General features: G+C 34.6%; 2 long non-coding RNA genes across 4 annotated transcripts; one reads left to right on the forward strand and one right to left on the reverse strand.

Moving 5' to 3' along the window:
• Window positions 1-14437: 14437 nt before the first annotated feature.
• LOC147544283 (uncharacterized) lies at window positions 14438-18076 on the reverse strand. 3 transcript variants are annotated; one of them, XR_015224063.1, is made up of 8 exons: window positions 17845-18076; window positions 17737-17776; window positions 17594-17656; window positions 16303-16421; window positions 15907-16166; window positions 15506-15825; window positions 15345-15425; window positions 14438-14700 (listed from the first exon to the last, which is right to left on the reverse strand). It is a non-coding gene; the product is annotated as an uncharacterized LOC147544283 (long non-coding RNA). The 3 variants fall into 3 exon arrangements; XR_015224061.1 differs by having other exon boundaries at window positions 16266-16421; XR_015224062.1 differs by having other exon boundaries at window positions 16246-16421.
• A 5601-nt stretch (window positions 18077-23677) lies between these two features.
• LOC147544284 (uncharacterized) lies at window positions 23678-24397 on the forward strand. The gene is made up of 2 exons (XR_015224365.1): window positions 23678-23924; window positions 23999-24397. It is a non-coding gene; the product is annotated as an uncharacterized LOC147544284 (long non-coding RNA).
• Window positions 24398-24721: the final 324 nt, after the last annotated feature.

Consider the following 24721-nt stretch of genomic DNA (forward strand, 5'->3'; position numbering starts at 1 on the left):
GATAGAGAGACAAGCTGAAATGGCAGAGAGACAAACTGAAATGGCAGAGAGACGAGATAGAGATTTTGCTGCATTGATGGCACTCTTGGAGCAACAACGACGACAACCAACTACTTCAAAATCTTCACAACCTAGGTAATTTTGTTTCCCTTTATTAAATACTTAGTAATTTTTAGGTTTGAACAAGATATTATACTCTTTTCTGTACCTATTCCTCACACTCTTTTTGGGTGGGTTCACGACCCAATACTCGAGTTTTGCTTATCTCAGTATGTAGCCTTAGTTTGATAAAATCTGTCAGTTAAACTAGTTGAGTTGTGAACTAAAAAGTTTGTTGATTAAGTAGCTAAGATTTTTGCTGCCTGTCTAACATATATAACTGTGTTAGACTTAGGTAAGCTTAGGTTAGCTTGAATCAGTTCCTTAGGTAAGCCTAAGTTAGACTTTAGAAGGATAAACTTGATTTTTGCTGCCTGTCTAACACATATATAACTGTGTCTTACTAGCTTGTAGCAGCTTTTTCTTTTGTTAGCATGGTGGAGATTTGGGATTCTTTCATCTCCCTTATGTTATTTTCGTTTTCTTTTTTGCCTTTTAAGCATAGAGGGGTACGCCTTGAGGTGCCCCGCCTTCACCTTGACTTGTGAGAGCAAATTGCCTTGAGGCCGCTATTTAAAACATCGAATAAGGGCATGTGATGTCTATAAAATTGATGATTGGATGGATGCCCAATCCTTGGATATGCTTTCAATTGAACAGTGTGCCATAAAATATACTCAAAACAGGATACTCCTTTTTCGATAGTATAAATACTTGGATATCTAGACAAATTTAGTTTCAAATTTCAAATGGCGTACTTGTTATCCTTAAAAAAAATGGCGCACCTGTTTATACTTTATATAGTGAGATATGGGTACTGGTATTAGTAGATTAATTTTTATATTGAATCACCCATGTGAGCGAGCCATCTAGGGCTCTTAATTGTCTTACAGGAAGTATAAACAGGTTCCTTTCTTGAGAATTTTGTTTAAGTATGTTACTTAAGTAACGGGTTATGTTATATAATGTGTTACTTATCACTTACTCTTTTTGGAAATTCTTTCTTATACATTACTATTAGTTTGAGCTCACTGAAGAAATTAGAATTGGTGTGACGTGTTTTTGTAGTGTTTCTTGTACATGGGGCATCTTTTCAGTATACTTATACTCCTATTGTCCTACTGTTCGTTGCTTGGTTTTAATAAATTTGCATGATTTATCATTTATAATTAGTTAATGTTTCAAGTACTTAAAGCCCAGGCTTAAAGTTGTCTTTAAAAATTATAGGATTATGCTGACGGTTGAAAAAAGACCTAGAGAAATGATGCTACAACGTGATTTTGCTAGTGCAGTTGGTTATCTCAACCAGAGTTTATCAGAAGAAGAACACCTGAAATTTATTCAATGGGATTTTCACAAGTTCGCGAAGAGGTGGGAATGTGAACGTTTGATCACCGTAATCCACAATATTTGGTCGAACTAAATATTTTGTGTTTTCTTTCTTAAAGCAAGCCGACCAATGTTTTGGGTGTTGTTGCAAGTGAAGTGCTGGATTTGACTGGTTTTTACTATAGTGGGAAGTCCGCCAATATAAAACATGTGACGCCCTGTACTCTATGTAGCACGACCACGCCCCGGCAACCTACAGAAGAGCCGAAAATTCGATAGCATCTCCTCCGTAAATCGAACCGGTCGTACCTGTAATCTGTCATGGCTCATAACAAACATATGGAAACAACCCAAAAACAAGCGGAAGTAACCCACCATGACGTCTACACAAGTATGCAACTAACGAACTATATACACACCCTGCATAAGTTCAAAACATTCTATATACAACCTATGTATTATGTATATACATATGTATATTGTGTGAGTGCGAAAAATACAAAATATACGTAAAGTTGCTCCAAAACCCAAAAGATCAAAAAGCATGCCGACGTGCAGCCTATCCTTAGCAGTCCATTACCAAGATAAGTATCTACAACCACTGCTACACACCACAAAAGCACTAGCACCTGCAACTAACACACTAGTACTCACCGACACGAGTAAACTGGTAGATGAGTCCAAAAGCAAACGACGATAAAACCTTTTTCGCAAGAAAAAAAACATGCACAACACATATATATCAACCCTAATACTATCATACAATAGCAGACTTAACTGCCCACCCATGGTATGCTCTCAATCAACATAGAGTTACCCAGAGAACTCTATAGTACTTTGGCTAGTACCGTCCCATTCCGGCACTAACCAAGGTACTCAAGTTCTCTCAAGAAAGTGACTTACCCCTAGGTAGGTAAGCCCCTCTCCCACTAGGCGACTCCACAGTCATTGAAAAGCCAACCTCGTGATAAATATATACGCCTAGTTTAGCTAGATACGTTTTACTTCACCAAAGTCGAATAGTCACGAAGTCCCTCCAGTATTCGTGTTAGTACTAAAAGTCTATTCTCATCGGTACCCTAGCATGCAACTATTTCATCTGGTTTGGAAAATTATTTAGTCTATCGAAAGTAGAAGTAATACTCTTTTCTTGTGAAAACATCCTTCACCCGCAATCTCAGTCGATTCGGAACTCGCAGATTGAGTTTTGGCTGGGCCAAATTGAGTTTTTGTTCACTTTTGCTCGGGCCATTTGTGTTTTTCTTGCTTTTCCATCCTTCCTTGAGCATTCTAGGATTATTTTAAGTTATCTTGATTAATTCTAGGGTCACTTTAGCTACAATAGTTGTTAATTTCTAGGGAGATAACGTACCAAATAAGAGGAATTCATGCTTTCATGCACATTTGTGATATATCTATGATAGAATCCTCTTATAAGTGATTGAATATTGTCTAATAATCTCTCTAGTTCTTAATTACTACATGTTTTCCTATTCTTACTATTAGATACAAGTGAATTAAGTCAAGTATTATGCCATGACCATGATTTTAGACTCGATCTCACTTCCGATTGAATGTTTATGTATGAATGGATCCATGAGTAGCTAAGTCTCTTGTCTAGGGGTTTGTGACAAAGTCTTGATATGTTATTGTGAGTGTTTATTTTGGTATGATTCTTGAATTTGATGCACATCTCATTTTCGATTAAATGTCTAAACCCATTTCCTGTTGTATGTCATGCATCCATCATAGTTATTCGTTAGGCATTATTCTCGATGAAGACTCGATGTTACTTGAACATGTCATCCTTTAACTAGGTATCATCACGAGATATACGCTAGTATTTAGGTTGCCTACCTTAGAGTCGAGAATAGCTCGAATTCGAACTCGGACCAAAGTAAACATACACATGATCATTTCAAGATGAATTCCTAAATCCTTGACCTCTCTCATATTTAGAATAAAACCCTAGCCTCCCACTAAGATTTAGTTAATAGTTTAAGTTCAGTTATTTCTTTTGTTACTTATTCGATTATAAAACTCCTCATTTACCTTTGTTCCCTTTTCGTCTTAGTCTAAGTTAGCTACTAAGACTTAAACCGACGAATAAGACCCTTCAATATCCAAACTACCTTCCTATCCTTGGATCGATCCCGGCTTTGTCGGATTACTACTTGATACCTCCGCTTGGGTGTGCAACCTTTCGGGTGCATCAGAGAACCAGACCTAAAATCCTTCAAAATTTTCACGTATTATTTCTTCCACTTATACCCTCATTTAGTGTTCATATTTGTGTGATTCCTTTTTTTTAGACTAAATCTAAAATGAATTTCTTTACCTAAAATAAGTGGAAGAAAATTGGATTTCAATTTAATGGTCAAATTATTTTTGGTAACAATCTAAATTGTTTCTTATATTAGATGGTATTTTTCTTTTAAATTGGATGGTATTTTGTCTTCCAAATTAGATTGTTACCAATAATCAAGCAAATACAAATAGACTTCTATAGAATTCCTTCATTGACACAAATATTTTCACCAAAAAAATTGTTGAAACTTGAAATTTTTTTGGAGGTAAATTTAGATGAAATTAAAATTTTTTGGAGGTAAAATTAAAGAATTACTTTTTAGTTAAGCAAATTTGGTTTAGTGTGTGTCACTTGAATAAAATTAAAGAAAAAAATATTCGTAGTAAAAATAAAAAAGAATTAAGTAAATATTCTTAATTAAGCAACTTTGATTTAGTTACCTTTTTAGTTGTTGGGTCAATAAATGTTGTCCAAATGTGTAATATAGAGATAAAGGGTAATGTTGAAAATTTAATGAATTTTATATGATAAAAAGGAAAATGAGTCTTTTATTTTGAGACAAACCAAAAGGGAAAGTGAGTCTCTTAATTTGAGACGGAGGGAGTATAAAGTTTTGGAGTGGGAGGTCATTTCTTCTCTGAATTTAATACGCAACTAAATCTAAGAAAATATGGGTTTGAAGTGATTTATGTTTTAATAATTTGAGGAATAGGATTTTGAAACTAACTAATCTAATCTAATGGAATAAAGTGTCGTTCTCTTTGTGGTTTAAGAAACAAAAAATGAGTGAGGGATCCAAAATTTGGGGGGGAAATGAGCGGGAACACCATTTTCGGCCAGAAATGAGCTTCCAGTCCAAATGTCAGGACAACTTATTTTTTTTCTGGTTTTCATTTCTTTTTCTCCCCCTCTTGCCCCTGGTTTGAAAATTCATAACTTTCAAACGAAATTTTGGAATCCCGCGAGCAAACTCTCTCTTCTCGTTTTCTTTCTCTCTCTAAAACTTTATAAAAACCATGGATGTTGATTATCTTCTTCCCTTCTCTCTATACAAATATTTCGAAATCTGGATTTTTTTTCTTTCTCTCTCTAAAACCTTCAGAATACCATGGACGTTGATTATCTTTTTCCTCTCTATCTCTCTGAAGTAATCTTCCTCTCTTTCTCTCTCTAAAAATTTTCTGAAAATTCTTCCCCTCTCTCTCTAAACTTCTAATATCTCTCTCTAAAACAAATTCTTTAAATTTTAGAGAGAAACAGAGGAAGAAGATATGTAAATTTTCTGGAAGTTTTCTCTCTCTATATAAATATTTCGAAATCGATTATATTCTTGCCATCTCTATCTTTTTGAGAAAAGGAAAGTAGTAAGATTGGAGAGAGAAGATATGTTTAAACAGAAATAAAAAGAATAAAAATAGGAAATATAGAGAGAGAAAATTCTGGACAGAAAATATGAAAAAGGAATATGTAAGTTTTCCTAAGAACATTGATTTTATTTCAATCAATTCTTTAATCTCAATTACATTTGTTTATATAGAGTTTAGAGTAAAGAAGAGAACAACTAACTCTAACTAATTCTTTAACTACTAACAGAATTAACAAACTTAGTTCATAACTAACTTTGTTATTCTTGTTTATTCAGGTACAAGTGGTGCTTCTATAGTTTGACTGGAGAGCTTGGAGGTGCTTCTATACTTGGACTGAAGAGCTTGGAGGTGCTTCTATTGTTTGTTTCTTGGAACTCCATGAGATCAGACTTGAACCTAGAAAAATACAGTACCCACCTGTTGATTTTCGTGAGTCAGGGCATCCAGCCCAATCTGAGTTTGAATAGGCTATTAGTGTAGTAATGTTACCAGGAATTACACTAATTCCAGAACCCATTGACCCTTTTAGATATCTTAAAATCTTCTTGACAATAACCAAGTGTACTGTTGTGGGTGTTTGCATGAACTGAGTTGTGTAATTCACAGCAAAAGAGATGTCTGGTCGAGTTAAGGTGAGGTATTGGAGAGCACCCACCAAACTTCTATATTCTGTGGGGTTTTCAAGCACTTCACCATCAGTAATGGACACTCTTTGACCACTGGCAACAGGGAGCTTAGAAGGTTTGCATTCTAACATACTTGCTTTTTGTAATAGTTGTAGAGTATATTTAGTTTGTGTTAGAAGTATACCTTTAGAAGATGTATTTGAATTAACCTCTATGCCCAAAAAATAAGAGAGAACTCCCAAATCCTTCATCTTGAATGCTGAACTCAAATCAGATATTAGCTTTGAAATTTGAGAGTTGGAACTGCCAGTTAGAATGATGTCATCAACATATAGTAGAAGAATCATCATTTGATCTTGAGAATGATAAAAGAACATTGAGTGATCTGTTTTACTCTTAGTGAAGCCATAAGTATGTAGAAAAGTTGCAAACTTGTTATACCAGGCCCTAGGAGCCTGCTTGAGGCCATAGAGTGCTTTATGAAGGTGACATACATACTTTTCCTTCCCTTTTTGCTCAAATCCTGGTGGTTGAATCATATAAACATCTTCATCTAATGTCCCATGCAAAAAGGCATTTGAAACATCTAATTGTTTCATGAGCCAAGACCTTGTGACTGCAATTGTGAGAACAAGTCTAATAGTGTTTGCCTTTACAACAGGACTAAAAGTTTCTGCATAGTCCACTCCTTCCTGTTGATGGAACCCTTTGGCTACAAGTCTTGCCTTATATCTTTCAATAGACCCATCACTCTTTTGCTTCAATTTAAAAACCCACTTGCAGCCTAGAATGTTCATTGATGTATGATAAGGCACAAGTGACCATGTCTGATTTTGTTGAAGGGCTAAGAATTCTTCATTCATTGCCTTGACCCATTCTTCATGTTTTGCTGCCTCTTTGTATGTTGTGGGTTCAGTAGGTAAATGTAAGATAGATAGAAAGGCCATATCTAACATGTGAGGTGATGAATAATGAGCCACAAAGTCAGCAGGAAGCTGCTTGCTTTTGATTATGCCATTTCTGCCCCTAGTAATCACTTGGTCAGACTGTAAAGGCTGAGATTGCAACTCTGAGTTAGATGGTGTACTAGTGACAGCATTAGGTGTCCCTAATTCATGAGAGGGCAAGCTCCTAAGTCTTGGAATAGTTGGTGAGCAAGTTGAACTTGATGTCCCTACTCCATTGACATGAGACTGGCTATTTGATAAACCAGGCAGTGGTAAAGAAATAATAGGCTGTTTATTCTGATCACTACTAGGCTGTTGTGAGGAGATGTTAGCATATGGAAAATTGCTTTCATCAAACACCACATGTCTAGACATATAAATCCTCTTTGTTTTTGGTTCATAACACCTATATCCTTTGTGTTCTTGACTATAACCCAAAAATACACATGGTAGACTTTTGGGACTTAGCTTGTCTTGTCTAAGTTCTCCTAAGTGAGGATAACATGCACACCCAAATACCCTTAAGTATTTGTACTCTGGTGAAGTATGAAACAAGACCTCAAAAGGACTTTTTCCTTGTAAAGTGGTTGTGGGTATTCTATTTATGATGTAAACTGCTGTATTGAAAGCATCAAAGCACAAAAACTTAGGTAAAGAACAGTGAAGAGATAAGGTGTTACCTAACTCTGTGATATGCCTATGCTTGCTCTCAGCCTTCCCATTTTGCTGAGGAGTATATGGACAAGAAGACCTGAATAATATGCCACTTGAGTCTAGGAATTTTCTGAATTCACCTTGTTTCAATTCAGGAGCACCATCTGACTGAAAGTATACCACTTTTGTCTTTAGCAAATTTTCTGTTGTTGATTTGAAATGTGTGAAGCATTTGATACTATCAGACCTATTCTTCATTGGATATATCCAGCTGTATCTACTGAAATCATCTAAGAACAGAATATAATATCTGGCCCCATTAGGTGTGGTAATAGGGGCTGGTCCCCAAACATCACAATGCACTAAATAGAGTGGAAATTGTGATACTGTGGAAGAGGAATCAAAAGGTAAACATTTACTTTTACCCATAGCACAAGATTGACATAGTTTCTTATCAATAACAGTAGATAAAGTAATCTTGTTTTCCTGTTGAAGTTGTTTAAGAACACCACAATGTGAATGACCAAGTCTGGCATGCCAAGTATCATAAGATGTAGCCACTTGAGCAGTATTAGCAACTGCCCTATTTCCTAGAACCCCATTATTAACTTCAATAGGATACAGATTATTCTTAACTGGTCCTTCTGAAAGAACCTTTTTAGACCAAATATCCTTAATACAATATCCCCATGGCATGAATTCCACTGAACAGGAATTGTCCTTTGTAAATTTTGAAATAGACAATAGATTTCTCTGTAGACTTGGAACACATAATACTTTGTTGAGATCAAAAGAGCAAGAGGAAGTTGATAATGTAGAATTCCCTATATTTGTGATAGAAAGAAACTTACCACTACCTACCATGACTGCTTCAGACCCCTTGTAAGGTTGAGAACATGTTAAATTGCTTGTTGTGTGTGTCATATGGCTGCTGGCACCTGTGTCAGCTAGCCAAGAAGTGTCCTTAGAACAATTTTCAGCTGACCTAGTTACAGTATGACATTCATTTACCATATCAATGTCAAAGCTATTAGTCAAACAGTCCATAAAGCATTCCTCATCTGTCTCAAGTACAATGGCAGTATAGCATTCTTGAAAATCATCATTCTCATCACTATTATACATATACACTTCTGCAGTATTACATTCAAGTAGAGGTTCATCTGCATATGAATAAGATTGAGAACCCACTTGTTCCACTTGTTCCTCAATCTTCAAAGGTATTTCTTGTTGAGTTTCTGTATGGTAACTACTATGAGGTTTATTTTGCATATATCTAAAATAGCATACACCTGCAGCATGTCCCCATCTTTTACATATCCCACAGGGAACAGAAGAAAAATCAAAGTCATCTGCCCTTTGATTATGATTCTTTACTTGAGGATTTTGAGAAGTTGATGATGAAAGGTTATCTTTCTTAAAATGGGTAGCCTGATTTTTGTAATAAGAAGGAGAGGGTCTACCATTGTTTCTATTAGAAGACCTAGGATACCCTCTCTTGACATAATAAGCCTCTTGTTCTAATTCCTTAGTTGATAGCCATTGTTCATGCTGTACTAATCTGGACTTTAGTTGAGCCAATGAAAGGAATTCATTGTTGGCTCTAAGAGCTATGACAAATTGATCATAATCTGAGTTTAAACCTTGTAAAGCTAGTCTTACTAATTCTGAATCTGAAATCCTATCATGAACAGATAACAGAGAATCAGAAATGGTTTTCAGTTCTCTTAGGTATTCTGTCACAGTTGAATTCCCCTTTTTGATGTTTTGTAATTGCTTTCTTAATTGGTCTTTCTTAGATTCTAAACCTTCATTGTTTGTAAGATCTAGATACTCCCAAATTTCTCTAGCTGATTTTAATCCATAGGTATCACAATAGATGGATTTTGACAAGGTACTTTTGAGATAAGATCGAACAAAACTCTCCTTTGATCTCCATTGCTGGAAATCAGGGTTTACTTGCTCTACTCCATGAATTATTTTTAGTTGGGGTGGTTCTTCTATAGAACCATTTACAAAACCTAGCATATCATAAGTATTGAGAAGTGTTTCCACTTGATCTCTCCACATGAGATAATTGGAATCATCTAGCTTCTCTGTGATGAAGCTAGTAACAGAAGAAATTGGTGGAAGATTACCTGAATTCATAGAAGCCATGAAAGATCCTTGGAATTTGATGATAAGCCCGAAAAAACAGTAAGTTGTTGCTGAAATCTAAATTTTCTTTCTATCTTAGTGATGAGAATTGAAAGCTTAAAGCTTTCTTTTTGTTCTAATATTGATTTGATTCTAATATTTGATCTTGTTTGATGTTGAATTTTGTATGAGATGTTGAATGTTGCTGATTGCTGTTAAGTTCTTGAAGAAAAACCCTAATATTTGGATCTAACCTTGAAATCTGATACCATGTAAGTTTTCCTAAGAACTTTGATTTTATTTCAATCAATTCTTTAATCTCAATTACATTTGTTTATATAGAGTTTAGAGTAAAGAAAAGAACAACTAACTCTAACTAATTCTTTAACTACTAACAGAATTAACAAACTTAGTTCATAACTAACTTTGTTATTCTTGTTTATTCAGGTACAAGTGGTGCTTCTATAGTTTGACTGGAGAGCTTGGAGGTGCTTCTATACTTGGACTGAAGAACTTGGACTTGCGTGGGCTTCACAAAGACTGCTTTACCCTTTGTATGACTTAAGAGTAAAAACCCTAGAGAACCTGTCTTCACCTTCTATCTCTTTCGAAACCCTAACTCTTACAGAATAAAATTTAGAGGAAAATAGGAAAAATCTAGAGAGAAATTCGGAAAATGTGTTTCCAGTACAAAAATGGCTAGTAAACAGAACAATTTCCAGGAAACAAAACAGTTTCTGGAAAACAAGTAAATTTCGAGTACAAAAATGGCTAGTAAACAGAAAAATTTCCAAGAAACAGAAAAATTTCTAGGAAACAAGTAAATTTCCAGTAAAAAAATGGCTAGTAAACAGAAAATTTTTCAGGACACAGAATAATTTCCAGGAAACAAGAAAAAACAAAATTGGTTAGAAATTGGTTAAAATTGGTTAGAAATTGGTTAAAATTTGATAGAAATTAGGAATTGGTTAAATTAATAAATCTGGAAAGTTTGAGAGAAAAATTTGAAATGAGGAAAATTTTAATTTAAATGAAAAACTACCAAAAAATAGGAAAATTTAAATGTAAAGAGATAAGAAACAAATCTGGACAAAAAAAGAAAGAAAAATTTGAACCAATTTCGAATTTTTGGGGAGAGAAATTTAAAGAGAAATATTTGTTGAGATTGGAAAGAGAATTTTAAAGAGAGAGAATTTTGTTGAGATTGGAGAGAGAATAGGAATTGGAGAGAGAAAAATTCTAAATTAGTTAGAAATTGGTTAAAAATTAGAGAGAAAATAGGAATTGGTTAAATAAATAATCTAGAAATAGAATTAGAAAGAGAAAGTAAAAGAGTAGAGAGAAAGTAAAATGCGGAGTGGAAAATCCCGTGATTTTCCAGAGTGGCAGTTCCGTAAATTTATGAGTGGCATCTTTTGTAAATTTGATGAAAAAACAAGGGTGTTACAGTACTTTCCAGTAAGACTCTGACCCTTTGGACTGGGTTTACATTTTTGGCCAAGTTTAGACCGGGCTGTTATTTTGGGCCCGGTTTTGGGCCTTTCATCCATTCCCTCTTTAAGAAATTAACCTAAATTAACTTGACCTCTGATATTGACCTACCCTTTGCGCCTCTCTCTCTACATATATATATCTATTATATAAAACAGAAGGGAAAACGATGACTGAGACAAACATCCTTATTTAATAAGAGATATTGTCTAGAAGCCCTTCTCAAAATTTAACATATAGTCCTTCGTTGAAATAAAGTTACCTATTTAAAAAACAATAATCCTTTCCTTCTTAGAAATAAAATAACTAATTTAAGAAAAAAAGAAACAAAATAAATTTCAAGGGTTAAAAAAAGAAATTAAAATCTCTCTCTTTCAATAGAATAATAACTAATTTAAGAGAAAATAAACAAAAAAAATAATAACTAATAAAAATATCTCTCTCAATAAAATATAACAATAAATTTCGTAACATTTGATTGATACAAGTGTCCGTGCCCTAGAAATATTAAAAAATATTATCAGTATCCTCTTAGAAATAAATGAAAAAAATTTCCAGAGTTACTTCTTAGAAATAAAATAACTAATTTAAGAAAAGAAGAAACAAAATAAATTTCAAGAGTTAAAAAAAATAAATTAAAATCTCTCTCTCTCTCTCAATAAAACAATAACTAATTTAAGGAAAAGGAAACAAAAAAAATAATACAAAAAAAATGATGGTATCCAAAATAAAGTTACCTATTTAAAAAACAATAATCATTTCCTCTTAGAAATAAAATAACTAATTTAAGAAAAAAAAACAAAATAAATTTCAAAGGTTAAAAAATGAAATTAAAATCTCTCTCTTAATAATATAATACTCTAACTAATTTAAGAGAAAAGAAACAAAAAAAATAATAACTAATAAAAATCTCTCTCTCTCTCTCTCAATAATATATAACAATAAATTTCGTAACATTTGATTGATACAAGTGTCCGTGCCCTAGAAATATTAAAAAATATTATCAGTATCCTCTTAGAAATAAATGAAAAAAATTTCCAGAGTTACTTCTTAGAAATAAAATAACTAATTTAAGAAAAAAAAGAAACAAAATAAATTTCAAGAGTTAAAAAAAATAAATTAAAATCTCTCTCTCTCTCAACAAAACAATAACTAATTTAAGGAAAAGGAAACAAAAAAAAATAATACAAAAAAAATGATGGTATCCAAAATAAAGTTACCTATTTAAAAAACAATAATCATTTCCTCTTAGAAATAAAATAACTAATTTAAGAAAAAAAACAAAATAAATTTCAAAGGTTAAAAAATGAAATTAAAATCTCTCTCTTAATAATATAATACTCTAACTAATTTAAGAGAAAAGAAACAAAAAAAATAATAACTAATAAAAATCTCTCTCTCTCTCTCTCTCAATAAAATATAACAATAAATTTCGTAACATTTGATTGATACAAGTGTCTGTGCCTTAGGGCACAGGATATACCCTAGTATATATATATATATATATATAAAAGGGTCCTGTATACATTCATAAAAGGATTTAAATGAAGAAGAGAACCTTCCTTAAGTAAGTTGATGATAGTAATTTTTAGTCAGGGATGGGATGAGTTCCAATAAGAGAGCGATGCATCTACATGGATGGACTTATGATTTGAGATTTACTTCTAGAGAGAGAGAGACTGAAATGTCAAATTATGATTACCTAAAAGAAGATGTGGGGTGTAGTGTAGCACTGTGGTTACACTATTAGAGAAGGGTGTTTGCATGCATGGTCCCAATAAACCATTGGTCTAGGAATCAAGGCACCAAGTATTATGATGATTATTTTTCCATTTAGTTTCTAAAACTTATTTTTGTATTTCACATGTGTTTAGTGTCTACTTAAAACAAAATGGTCATCCATTTTTTTTTTATAAATGCTATAATCTCCAAAAATAATTTGTAGTTAATGCTATAGCAATTTTATGACTTACTATTTCTTTAATAGCTTAGAAAAAAATAATAAAACAAAACTATACCCATTGAAAATGCAAATAGCAGTCATAGTCTTGTTGAAGCAACCAAAACACTATGGTTTTCAACAAAAAAAAAAAAACTGAACACTATGGATGTTGGCCAACCTTCTTCAAGACACTACACACAACTTGTTCAAGATATTAATTGTAGCAAATTCAGTAATTTCTTAATGTGACATCCCGTGCCCAATAAATAGGCACGAACACGCCCTGACAATTCACAAATGAGACTAAAATCTGGCAGAGTCTCCGCTGTAAATCGGACCGGTTGCATCTGTAAAACAAGTTATGCAAACCAACATTTGCATACACAAACACAACATATGCCAAAATGCAACAGAAATACTCTAACAAACTCTGGTTCAAACCTGAACCACTAGAACTCACTTAACTCATCCTGCACAAATCAATACATCCTTATACAACTTATGTGATATATATATATATATGTTATATGGTTCTCCGTGCATAAAAGTATAACTTGAAGATAAAGAAAACCCAAAGGGAAAAACAAAAATGACACTCCAAAGTGGCCCCGCGCCACAACCTCTGCAATCCATGTGCTAACCCTGCCGCTGCAGATAATTCTATTAGGAACATGTATACTAAGAACTGGAGGGGGTCAGTAACTTACCGACGCGAGTTAAACTGGTAGATGAGTCCCAAAACTAAACTACAATAAAACCCTTTTCGTAAGTAAAACATGCACATATATTTCAATCCTAATACTAGCATACAATAACAGACTTAACTATCCACCCATGGTATGCCTCTCAATTATCAGAGAGTTACCCAGAGAATTTTATAGTAATCTGGCTAATACCGTCTCATACCGGCACTAACCACGATACTAGCATTCCCTCGAGAAAGTGTCTTATCCCTAGGTAGGTAAGCCACTCTCCCACTAGGCGACTTCACAATCATTGAAAAGCTAACTTCATGATAAATATATACTCCTATAATAACTAGATATGTTTTAACTTCACCGAAGTCGAACAGTTAGGAAGTCCCTCTAGTATCACTACAAAAAAAAAGGTCCATTAGGAACGGCTAAAAACCGTCCCAAAAATAGGAAAACCGTCCCTGATATTGTATTGGTGACGGTTTTAATCTGTCCCTGAAAGTGGCGGCCCAAATAATATTTGGGACAGATATAGGGACGGATAGCATCTGTCCCCAAAGCTATTTTGGGACGGTTTGTAACTGTCCCTATATCAACAATTATTAGGGACAACATACATCTGTCCCTAGACAATTTGGCGAGAATTTCTTCTTGTTAACACTTGGGACGATTAATATCTGCCCCTAAAAATTTGGCGGGAATTTCCTCTCACTAGCATTTGAGGCAGATAATAGCCGTGCCTATAAGATCGACGGTGATTTTCTATTGCTTGTACCTGATACAGTTAATATTCGTCCCTACAAATTTGGTTAGGAGTTCTATACACAATAATTAGCGTACACAGAAGAGAAAATTTTCCTTAAAACAATTTAAAAAGCATATGTTCACATTAACATGTTTTGAGAAATCACCGAAAGATTCACAAACCTGGACGAAAAAAAAAGTCAAACCAAAATAAAAGACTAATAACTCTCCCATACAAAGTTAAAATTCTATTAAAAATAAACTACTCTAACTTCATCCTCCCATCTTGTTTTTCATGTTGTAGTGCAAAACTTAGAAACACCATTAGTATATCATCATCTCAGCAGAGCTCCATCCTATCCCTGTGTCCTGGACACAAAAAACAGAAAACAACGAAAGCAATTAATTTATCACCTTTTTCGAAATTACGACACGACAAATGCACAAACATGTTAAACTTCTATAAAATTGTTAAAATAGCAAACATTCACACACGAAATCTTCGTAAAAGCGGAAGTTTCATAATAAGTTTGTGTTTACTATTCTAGTAATCTAACGAGCATACCCTCACGGGTCTTTGCGTTACATTTAGAAGAGAGTTCTTTTACATAAACATTTCATATGAAGTGTCCAGGTCACTGTAATACTGCATTAGTTCTAGAAAGAATGGTCCAATTCAGTAAAATTAACACAGCAGCAGCTGCAGCCCTTTGCCTGGTGCGATGCAGCAACATCCCCTTGCCCAGTTGCATAAAATTTAAATTGTTGTGATTATAAAGTTGTGGTAAAGTGGGACGTGAAATTGTGGCATGAATAACATTATCAGTCAAAGTCACTAGAACAAGTTGCGTGGACAATATCATTGTCTAACCAGATATATAATGGAACCCCACGCTTAAATCACATGGTGGGGTTAGGTTTCATGCCCCATATGTTAGTAAGGTAGTGTGATTGAAGTGTGACTATTTGTGTGATATATATTATACTACTAAGGAGAGAAGGTTACCTCATGCTAATGAGAATGTGAGGATGACCTTGGGTCGTTACGAGAACTTTCAAAAGAGCAGCTAGGCGTAGAGACATGTAGCTGTAAAACGATTACATAGGTCATTAATATCAGTTGAAATGATATCTACATATTGAATCATAATTCTATTAAGAATTTACCTCCCCATCGCGAAGCCGTCTAAAATAAGTCTTCATCTCGTCAAATTCCGCTTTTGTATTAAGTTCTTTTTTCATTTGTTCCAGTTCTTTCTTCAAGTTTGAAATCTCTTCATTGCTCTTACGAGATTCGACCTTGGATGAAGTCTCTTCATTGCTCTTACGAGATTCAACCTTGGATGATTCTCCCCAAACAGCTTTTGAGGTGCCTTAATTTTGATCCGTTCAGGTCCCATACCCTTAGCAAATATGCTATTTGATCCGTTCTCATATACATGCAATCCTTCTTGAGTAGCTCTGGTCACTAGGTCTCTCATTTTTTCCTACAAATATTGAAATTACTCTAAGGGTTATAGATTAGTTCGAATATAAAAAGAGATAGCATAAGTTAATTTTATCATTACCATATTTCCCCTTCCTTCTTCTGTGATACCTTCTTTCTTTGTGTAAGTTTTCATAAAAACTTTTTGAGATACGGGAGTACCTGTTGGTGCCTTTCTTTGCGGACCTTCCTCTATCCAGGAAATTCATCATGTTAATATGGAAATAGAGAAGAATAAATAGTGATTCTCACCTCAATGGCGTGTTTTGCGAAGTTCTTTTATCCACCAGTATGACTTGTTTTTAGTTTCTTCCTGTTTTCTTTATTTTTTTCTATATTAGCCTGTCATAAAAACAACAACAATGACAAAAATAATTCATTACCAACATTAACAATATTGACAAAAATAATAAATCATTACAGCTGTATCTCAAAACTTACTGCAACTTTTTCATCTGCCAAACGTTTTATGGCTTGCCTCCATGATTCCAATGGAGTTTCCTCCGGACAGTTCCTAAATTGTTCCCCGAATGTGGAGAATGGAGAAAAATATTTTGCTTCATTTCACATTTTTGATCCCTCCAAGCTCCATCTAACCTATCTTCCACCCAATCAAGTCCATCAATTCATAGTAAAAGCAAGAATTTTCTATCGATTTCTTGGTCAATTCAGTCTTAACATCGATTCATAGTAAAAAACATGAAGATAACAAACATACTTTGGTTTCACCCGACCATACTGAATTATATCCAAATTAAATATAAGTATGTGAGGAATCTCTCTCTTTTGAAGGTAGCTTTTAACCTATATCTCAAAAATTTTGATCAACAAAAAGTGAAGAGGGAACAAAGGGCAATGTGGGTTTATCTCAATTTGGATATTTGAACAAAATAACTACAAATACATAGACCTTAACCTCAAAAACCCAAATTAGGCATGAAGATCAACAACCCAGAACATGAAATTGCATAACAACAAAGAAAGGAAAATGAAATTAGCATCTATGTCTACATAAAACCCCATGTATTAATTTTATAAAATAAAAGCAAATCTTTGTTAACAAGTAGAAAGGTTAAACTCTTCTTTCAGAATTAAGAAAGGAAGATACAAATTAAGAGTAAATCGTGACTCTTTTAAGTTTTAAAGTATTCACACAAAAAACAAACATTAGACAAAATCTGTATCTCTAAGAACAAATTCATATCTCATCTCTCTCCCAATTCAACATATTAATGACTAATGTGAAGAAAATGTAAATCAGGTTTAAGAAAGTCACTATAAACTAATCAAATGAGTGTATAGAGAAAGTAACTAATTGAGATAAGCATCATTTTATCGACAACACAAGATGAATCAATGACCTCTACGGTATCCATTAGTGTAAACAAAAAACAATTCAAATTTGAATCGATCTGAATCAAGCCCACATTCAATTTCACTTTCTAGGAATGAATTTGGGGAAAATGGAAAAATTATGATTCTTCCTTGTGGGTTGACATTGGCATCTCATATTACCCCTGTGGGTAGACGTAATTATGCTCATGCTTAAAATGATCCAAAAACTACTCTTGTGAAAGATGGGTCTGATGTTGTTATGGTTTCACAGTTCATGATAGAATTACAAGGTCTGCAAATTGTTGACGGTGAAGGTCCACCAAGGATTTTGCATTGAATAAAATTGATGCAGAATTGAGTCAGGAATTATGCCATAAACAAACAGTTATTAGCTTAGTTTGAAGAAGAAGACGAATATGAAGAAGAACAAGAACCTGGCTGTGGGAAGAGTCGTGGAACAATCTGACTTTGTTCAACACCATAACTGAAACAGTTTTCTGCAAATAAAAATTAGGGGTTTCATGTTACTCCAAAATCTTGATTGATTTATTTGAATAAAAAGAGGATGAACACATACCTCGTGGTGCAAACCCTAGAAGTGGAAGGTAAAGAAAAACCTGCACCCAAGAGAGAGGGATTGAAAAAGAGAGATTGAAGAAACAATCGAACAAAAGAAGAAACAAACCCTATATTGTGTAGGAGGATAAATCTCCTTCTTTGCGTTGAGGTCATTGCTCTTCTCTGGTCGTGTTGAGGGTCGTTCCTGATTTTCTCTGTTCGTGCTGATGAGGAGAAGAGAAGAAGAGAGAGAAAAGAAATTAAAAGAAGAAAAAGAAAAGAGGGATTTTTTTTAGGAAAAGAAAGAGGAACTTTTTTCCGCCATTTTTTTATTTGGCCGCACTTTTGCGCCATTCTTCTAGCTATGCCCAAAATTTGTCCCTATTGTAATTTTGTTGGGGACAGATTGTGAAAAATTGTCCCTATCTTTAGAAAATTAGGGACAGACGTAAAAACGTATGTCCCTATTGCCCGTTTTTTTGTAGTGTATTCGTGATAGGACAGAGAGTATATTCTCATCCGTACCCTAGCATGCAACTATTTAGTCTTGTTTTGGAAAATTATTTAGTATGTGAAAAGAAGAAATAGTACTCTTTTCTTATAAAAACATCCTTCACCCACAATCTCAGCAGATTCGAAAGTCGCCTGTTACGCCTTCGACTGAGATAAGCTTTTTAAAACATCAATTATCTTATCACACACAGAAGTGGCACAACAAAGAGTCATACCATAACATGCAGAGGGATCCCAATCACCAAACCAGTCGGGTGGTCTGAGGTGTACATCCCGTGAGCCCCGAGAGTAAGAACTAAACAGGCTTACAGGCCAGTCGAGCGGTCAGAGGTAGCAAATCTCTATGCCCCGAGGGCCAACCTAAAAAGAGAATCCTATCCAGAGAGTGGAGCACTACAACTTCCAAGACCCTCATGACTTGTTTCAGTCCACTTCACCAATTACATACAACATACGAAATCTTCATGTTTTCAAAACATCGATTATCACAGACCAGTTAAAAATTGTCAGTTCGGGAGTCTTTTTCTAGAAAAAATCATCGAAACAACCAATCGATAATCATATTCCACGATACAAACTTCATCGCAAAACATACTGTAATAGGCATAATCAACGTTATAAACTTCATTGAAATCACCCTATAAATCATGCAACATGATCATCTATTCAGCTACACATAGTGATGCATGCATATCTCCTAATCCTATCATGAATGTAGATGAAAATATAAAAAGAAAAACAAGATATCACCCCTACCTTGCGATTTAGTACTCCGTCCTCCTTCGCTTCGCCTCGAACTGGGATTATCCCAGTGTGCTATTCCCGCGTCTCCGAAATAGTTGTCCGAGATGCTCAGTCTGGCCAGACGCGTGCTAGACGAGTCCTGGTTGGTCCGGGTTGGGCAGTTTCTATTTTCAAAATTGAAAATTTCGTTCCAGCTAGGGTTCTTCTTCTCCAACTCGATCCCAACTGCTGTTTTTGATGAAATTCATCAAAAAGTCATGATTTTGAAACTTGTTTTTTAAAATCATTAATTCATTAAATCCGTTTTCGAAAACCCTTTTAAAAAAACGCAAAATCTAATGATTCTACACATTGAAACTCTTTCAAATACTCGTTTGATTACGTCTAAACCTAATTCAAACTAATCAAGAACGTGTCGAATCTCTATACTAATCTGTCTAATAAATCAAGTATGAATTTAATTCGTTCTAGTCAAAACTAGTTACTTGCAAACGGCTCTGATACCACTGTAGGATTTTGTACGTCTTAAAGACTACATATTATCTAACTAATGTTGTAAGCGAAATCTCAATCATCATATGATTAACACTAGTTATCCAGGATCATATGCATGAACTAATAATGAACTAGAAACATAAAGAGAATACCTGGATTCGCTTTTCTCGAATTAGATTCCAACTCCTTTATCCCGAAGATGAGAGCTTCATATGTAGCTCCTCTACTTGAGACACCCGAGTAAGTGACTTGACCTCCCTTCTTTGTTGTTCGTTAGAACTTCATTGAAGGTTGAGAAGAAGAATCATTCTTCTTTTGACTCCATAGATAGATTGGGAGCCTTTTCTCTAAAACCCCCTCTCTCCACTTAGTTGTATATTGTGAGAGAGATGATTTTTTCTCTTGAGAAAAATCTAACACTTTTTCTTAACTCTAATGACCCTTATATAGAGAAACCCTAATAGGATCTCACTCAAATTAGGTTTCAATAAGAGTCTCAGAAAAGATAAACACCTAAATTTCCCTTAATACCCTTCTAAAGGAAATTAGGGTTTCCCTTTAATATGGTGTGTGGTCGGCTACTTAAGTCCATTAATGGGCTTGGCCTTGCTGGCCCACTCCCACACTATGGCCGGTTCAGATCAACCCATTACTTGGTTTGATCTGGACACCCCACTCCATAAGTGGGTTTTCCACCTTTTCCGACTTCTCTTTCGAGCCCAATTCTTTCTATCTTTTTGGCACTATCAGACTGGATCATATCCATCTATAGGCAAGCTCCCATGAGTCAACTCTCTCCAATCAAGCTACCACTCTTTGGTGTAACCCGTTGTAGGATCCGGTCTATGTTAGTCACGGATTATCGAAGTGATCCGACGATCGTAAGCGGCTTCTAGCTAAGCATTACGCCCCTAATTGGACCGAACTAGATGATCTTCCGGATAAAGTCATCGTTATCATAACTGACAAATTGTACGCATTGTCCCCTTGGTCGAAGGACACTCCTTCAGAAGGACATCTCTTTCAGACCGAAGGACTATATCCTTCAACTACTCCCACTTAAACCATGATCTCATCGTTTGGTTCATCATTGGATTCTATGACCCTATACTCTAAGTATTATTCGGCCACGTACCCTGACTTGCGCATTCACATATACATACATACAAAAATGTGACATTCATAAGATAAAGTATGTATCCTAGATTCGTTTCTAGGTTCGCTATCTTCCATATAGCTATTTGTGGGAAATTGTGACATCTCTATTCCTAACGGGCGTCTAAGTCTATTTTCGTAAAATATGGACTAATGGCACGTTACGTTTCTTCCTTAATGATTTTTAAGATCGATTCAAGGAAAAAACTCTGTTTGGGCCCTGAATGGCCCGGGTCAATGTCAGATAAATTTAGTTGGAATTCGAGGAAGATTGGAAAACTCCCACTCGAGTCGAGGCCCATTAAGAGCATAAGTCCAAACCGGAAGACCCAAGTCAAACTTGGTCAACCATCGATGAGCCAGTCGCAAGTAAGCCCAATTGGGCTCATAGATAATGTTTTGGTACCTCTCGGACCAAAGGACAGCACGTTCCAAAACGTGTTGTTGCCCTCGGCCCAGACGCGTCCTGCTCAAGCACGCATCCCTGGTGAAGAGATGAAGGTAGGTATTATCGATTAATTTAATGGACGACATTATTAAGCGGGTTATGTCGGGTAAATATTACAGATCGGATTCGGACATAATGTCGGGTAGTACTTCAAAACCTGAACCTGACTGTTGATTTCACCAGGTCGGTCAGGCTGAACCCGCCTTCAGATTTTGTACCCCTGAACTCTAAATGGACTCGGGTGTCCATGACGGATTTGAAGGTATCAGACATAGGATATCATGTCCAAATAAATATATGCGGGATGATCTAACGGTCACCAGTCTCAAATTTTGACTTCCAACTTTTTGAGATTGTGGTATTTGATCATAGAACCGGTGCAATTGATAATCAAACAAGGACTTTGATAATGAAGTTGTAGTTCATTTGGACCATGCATGCAAACCCCCCTCTCTGATAATGTAAAGACAGTGCTACACTACAACCCATAACTTCCTGGAAAAATGGGGCAAAGATCCAAGATATGGCCTCCTAATGTGTGAAGGATCCGAGCTAGAAAAAAATGGGGTGCAGGTCCTATTTGTTAGTTTTGTTGGGATCAAAGCAAAAAATTTCATCATTGTTTATATAATTCCATTTCTACCCTTTATGCCGATCGCGTTCTCATTCTCTCCCAGTCTCATTTTTCTTTATATTTCCTCTCTCTACTTTTACTTTCTCTCTACTACTCTTTTTATCATCAGATTTGAATTTTTATCTCATTTTTTTTCAATCTCTTTCCAGATTTTTTCTTTTTCTTGTTTGTTGATAAATATTCCTGAAATCAAAAGGAAGGGTGAGTTTTTTTTCTTCAGTGGAAGTCTTGATTTAGAGAAATTGATGGCCAATTTTTTTTGCTTCTGAAACTAGGATTCATGGCTTGGAAAGAAATTTTTTTCTACATCAAAGATTTAAGACTCTATACCACACAGATCAAGGTTGCGAAATCAAAGATTTAAGACTATCTCACTTCAAAACCCTAGATTTCATCGTTGGCACAAAATCTAGAGAGAGGGAAAATAGGAAAAATCTAGAGAGAAATTCGGTGTCTATTACATAACCCAACAAAATTCCTAGTAAATAAAACAATTCCCGGTGAACAAGTCAATTTCGAGTACAAAAGTGTCTAGTACACAAGAAAATTCTCAGTAAATAAAAAATTCTCGGTAAACAAGAAACTTTCCAATACAAAAGTGTCTAGTACACAAGGAAATTTTCCGTAAATTAAACAGTTTCCGGTAAACCAAAAAATTTCCCAACACAAAAGTGTTTAGTACACAAGAAATCCCCAGTAAATTAAACAGTTTCCTGTAAACCAGAAAATTTCCCAACAGTAAAGTGTCTAGTACACAAGAGATCCCCAGTAAATTAAACAGTTTCTGGTAAACCAGAAAATTTCCCAACACAAAAGTGTCTAGTACACAAGAAATCCCCAGTAAATGAAACAATTTCCGTAAACAAGAACCAATCTGGAAAAAAATTGAGAGAAATTAGTTAGAAAGAAATTCGAAATTAGTTAGAAATTGGTTAAAATTTGAGAGAAATTAGGAATTGGTTAAATTAATAAATCTGGAAAGTTAGAGAGAAAAATTCGAAATTTGAACCAATCTTGAAAAATTCGAAATTTGAGATAAGAAACAAATCTAGAAAAGAAAAGAAAGAATTTTGAACCAATCTAGAAATATTTGTTTAGATTGAAGAGAAAATTTTGAAAAGAGAGGAATTTGTTGAGATTGGAGAGAGAATAGGAATTAGAGAGAGAGAAAATCTAAATTAGTTAGAAATTGGTTAAATTAGGAGATAAATTAGGATTTGGTTAAATAAATAAAGAGAGATAAATCTGAAAAGAGAATTAGAGAGAGAAAGTAAAACAGTAAAGAGAGAAAGTAAAATGCGGAATGGAGAATCCCGTGATTTTTCAGAGTGGCAATTCCGTAAATTTCTGGATGGCAGCTTCCGTAAATTTGATGGAAAATCGAGGGGGTCACGGTAATTTCTCGTGGGTGGCTGACACTTTGGACTGCGTTTATATTTTGGGCCCAACGCTCATTCCCTCTAACTTCTTTTGGGTAATAATAATTTGACATTTTTCTCTCTCTAGATGTAAATCTCAAAAACATAAACCCGTCCCTGTGTATGCAATATGCATCACTCTCTTCTTAGAACTCATCCCATTCATGACATAGAATTACTATCATCAACTTACTTAAGGAAGGTTCTCTTCTTCATTTAAAATCCTTTTGTAAATGTGTACAGTACCCTTTTATAGAGAAAGAGAGAGGTGCAAATGGTAGGTCAATATCATAGGACCACTGAAAATTTTATTAACAAATAAGTTAACTTCAAAATCATATCTTCATTCCAAGAATAGACAGCTAACTTCATTCCATGAGATTGGATTAGTTAGTTTTAAAATCATATCTCAAATTATTAAAAAATAAATCACTTCAAAGTTCAAACCCATCTTTTCTTAAATTTAGTTAGGTATTAAATTCTGAGAAGAAAGGACCTCCCACTTCAAAACTTTGTACTATATATAAGAGAGCCAGTGTCTCTTCTTCTACCCATCCAACAGAAACCATCTATCAGGTCTCTCTTCTATCTTTTCTTTATGTTTTCTTTATAGATCTTTTCTTTATGTTAGTATATATCTTTCCCTCTCTCTCTACATGTATATATATATATACTAACTTAAAAATTCACAATGAAGAATGGCGATGAATGTACCGGAAGAAATTGAGCGTCTAGAAAACGAACTCCAACAACTACCGGTCACGGCAAATATATCTCTCAGTGAAGAAGCAGAAGATAGGGTAAAATTTTTTGGTTATGATTATTATTATTATTTTAACCTTGTAATAACATCAGAATTTTAACTAATTAGCAGATGGATGAAGTGAACTCCAAAATGTTGCGGACTGGTCGGAGAGACGGAAAAGATGAGCTTCTTAAAGAACTCAAAAAAGCAAAGCAGTGCGTGATGATTTGCAATGAGGGACTAACCGAAGAGGAAAAAGTACTCCTATTAAAGATCCCCAGAGACCAAATCCGTCGCACAATTAAAGAACTAAAGGGAGATCCGAATATGCCATAAAAATATGCGGCGAAAGATTTTTTTTTTCTTTAATGTTGGACTGAACTTTAGTAATAAGAGTTGAAACCTACGTTTCAAAAGTAGCTAGATCAAATCTATGAATATATGTGGTTGTTAGATATAACAATCTTACTATATATTTGTGTTGTTATAACTAAGTTGATGATTGAGACTTAAGCTTGATTCTGAAAATGTTTTAAATTTCAAGTGTTTATTGTTGAAGGACAAAAGACAGAGACGAGTATAGCTAAACATGGATGACTAGTTTCTTTTTCTTCTTTTTACAGGTAGCTAGGTTTTATGTGGCCTTGTAATCTAAGCTGTTAACGTGGCGAAGATGAAGCTAGTTATGGTTAATGTTAGAATTATTTGAAGACACTCAGAAATACTTTCTCGATCCCTTGAATATATTAGATAAATCACACTTGTTTGGATGCTTACAAATGAGAATTACATAGGTATTTATAATCTAAAATATGACTATCTAAATTACTTAATGCATGAATACTTCAAACC

The sequence above is a fragment of the Eschscholzia californica genome, unplaced genomic scaffold (genome assembly GCF_041429995.1).
Source record: "Eschscholzia californica isolate CP2 unplaced genomic scaffold, dmEscCali1.0.p SCAF_4, whole genome shotgun sequence".
In the NCBI taxonomy this organism is placed as follows: Eukaryota; Viridiplantae; Streptophyta; class Magnoliopsida; order Ranunculales; family Papaveraceae; genus Eschscholzia; species Eschscholzia californica.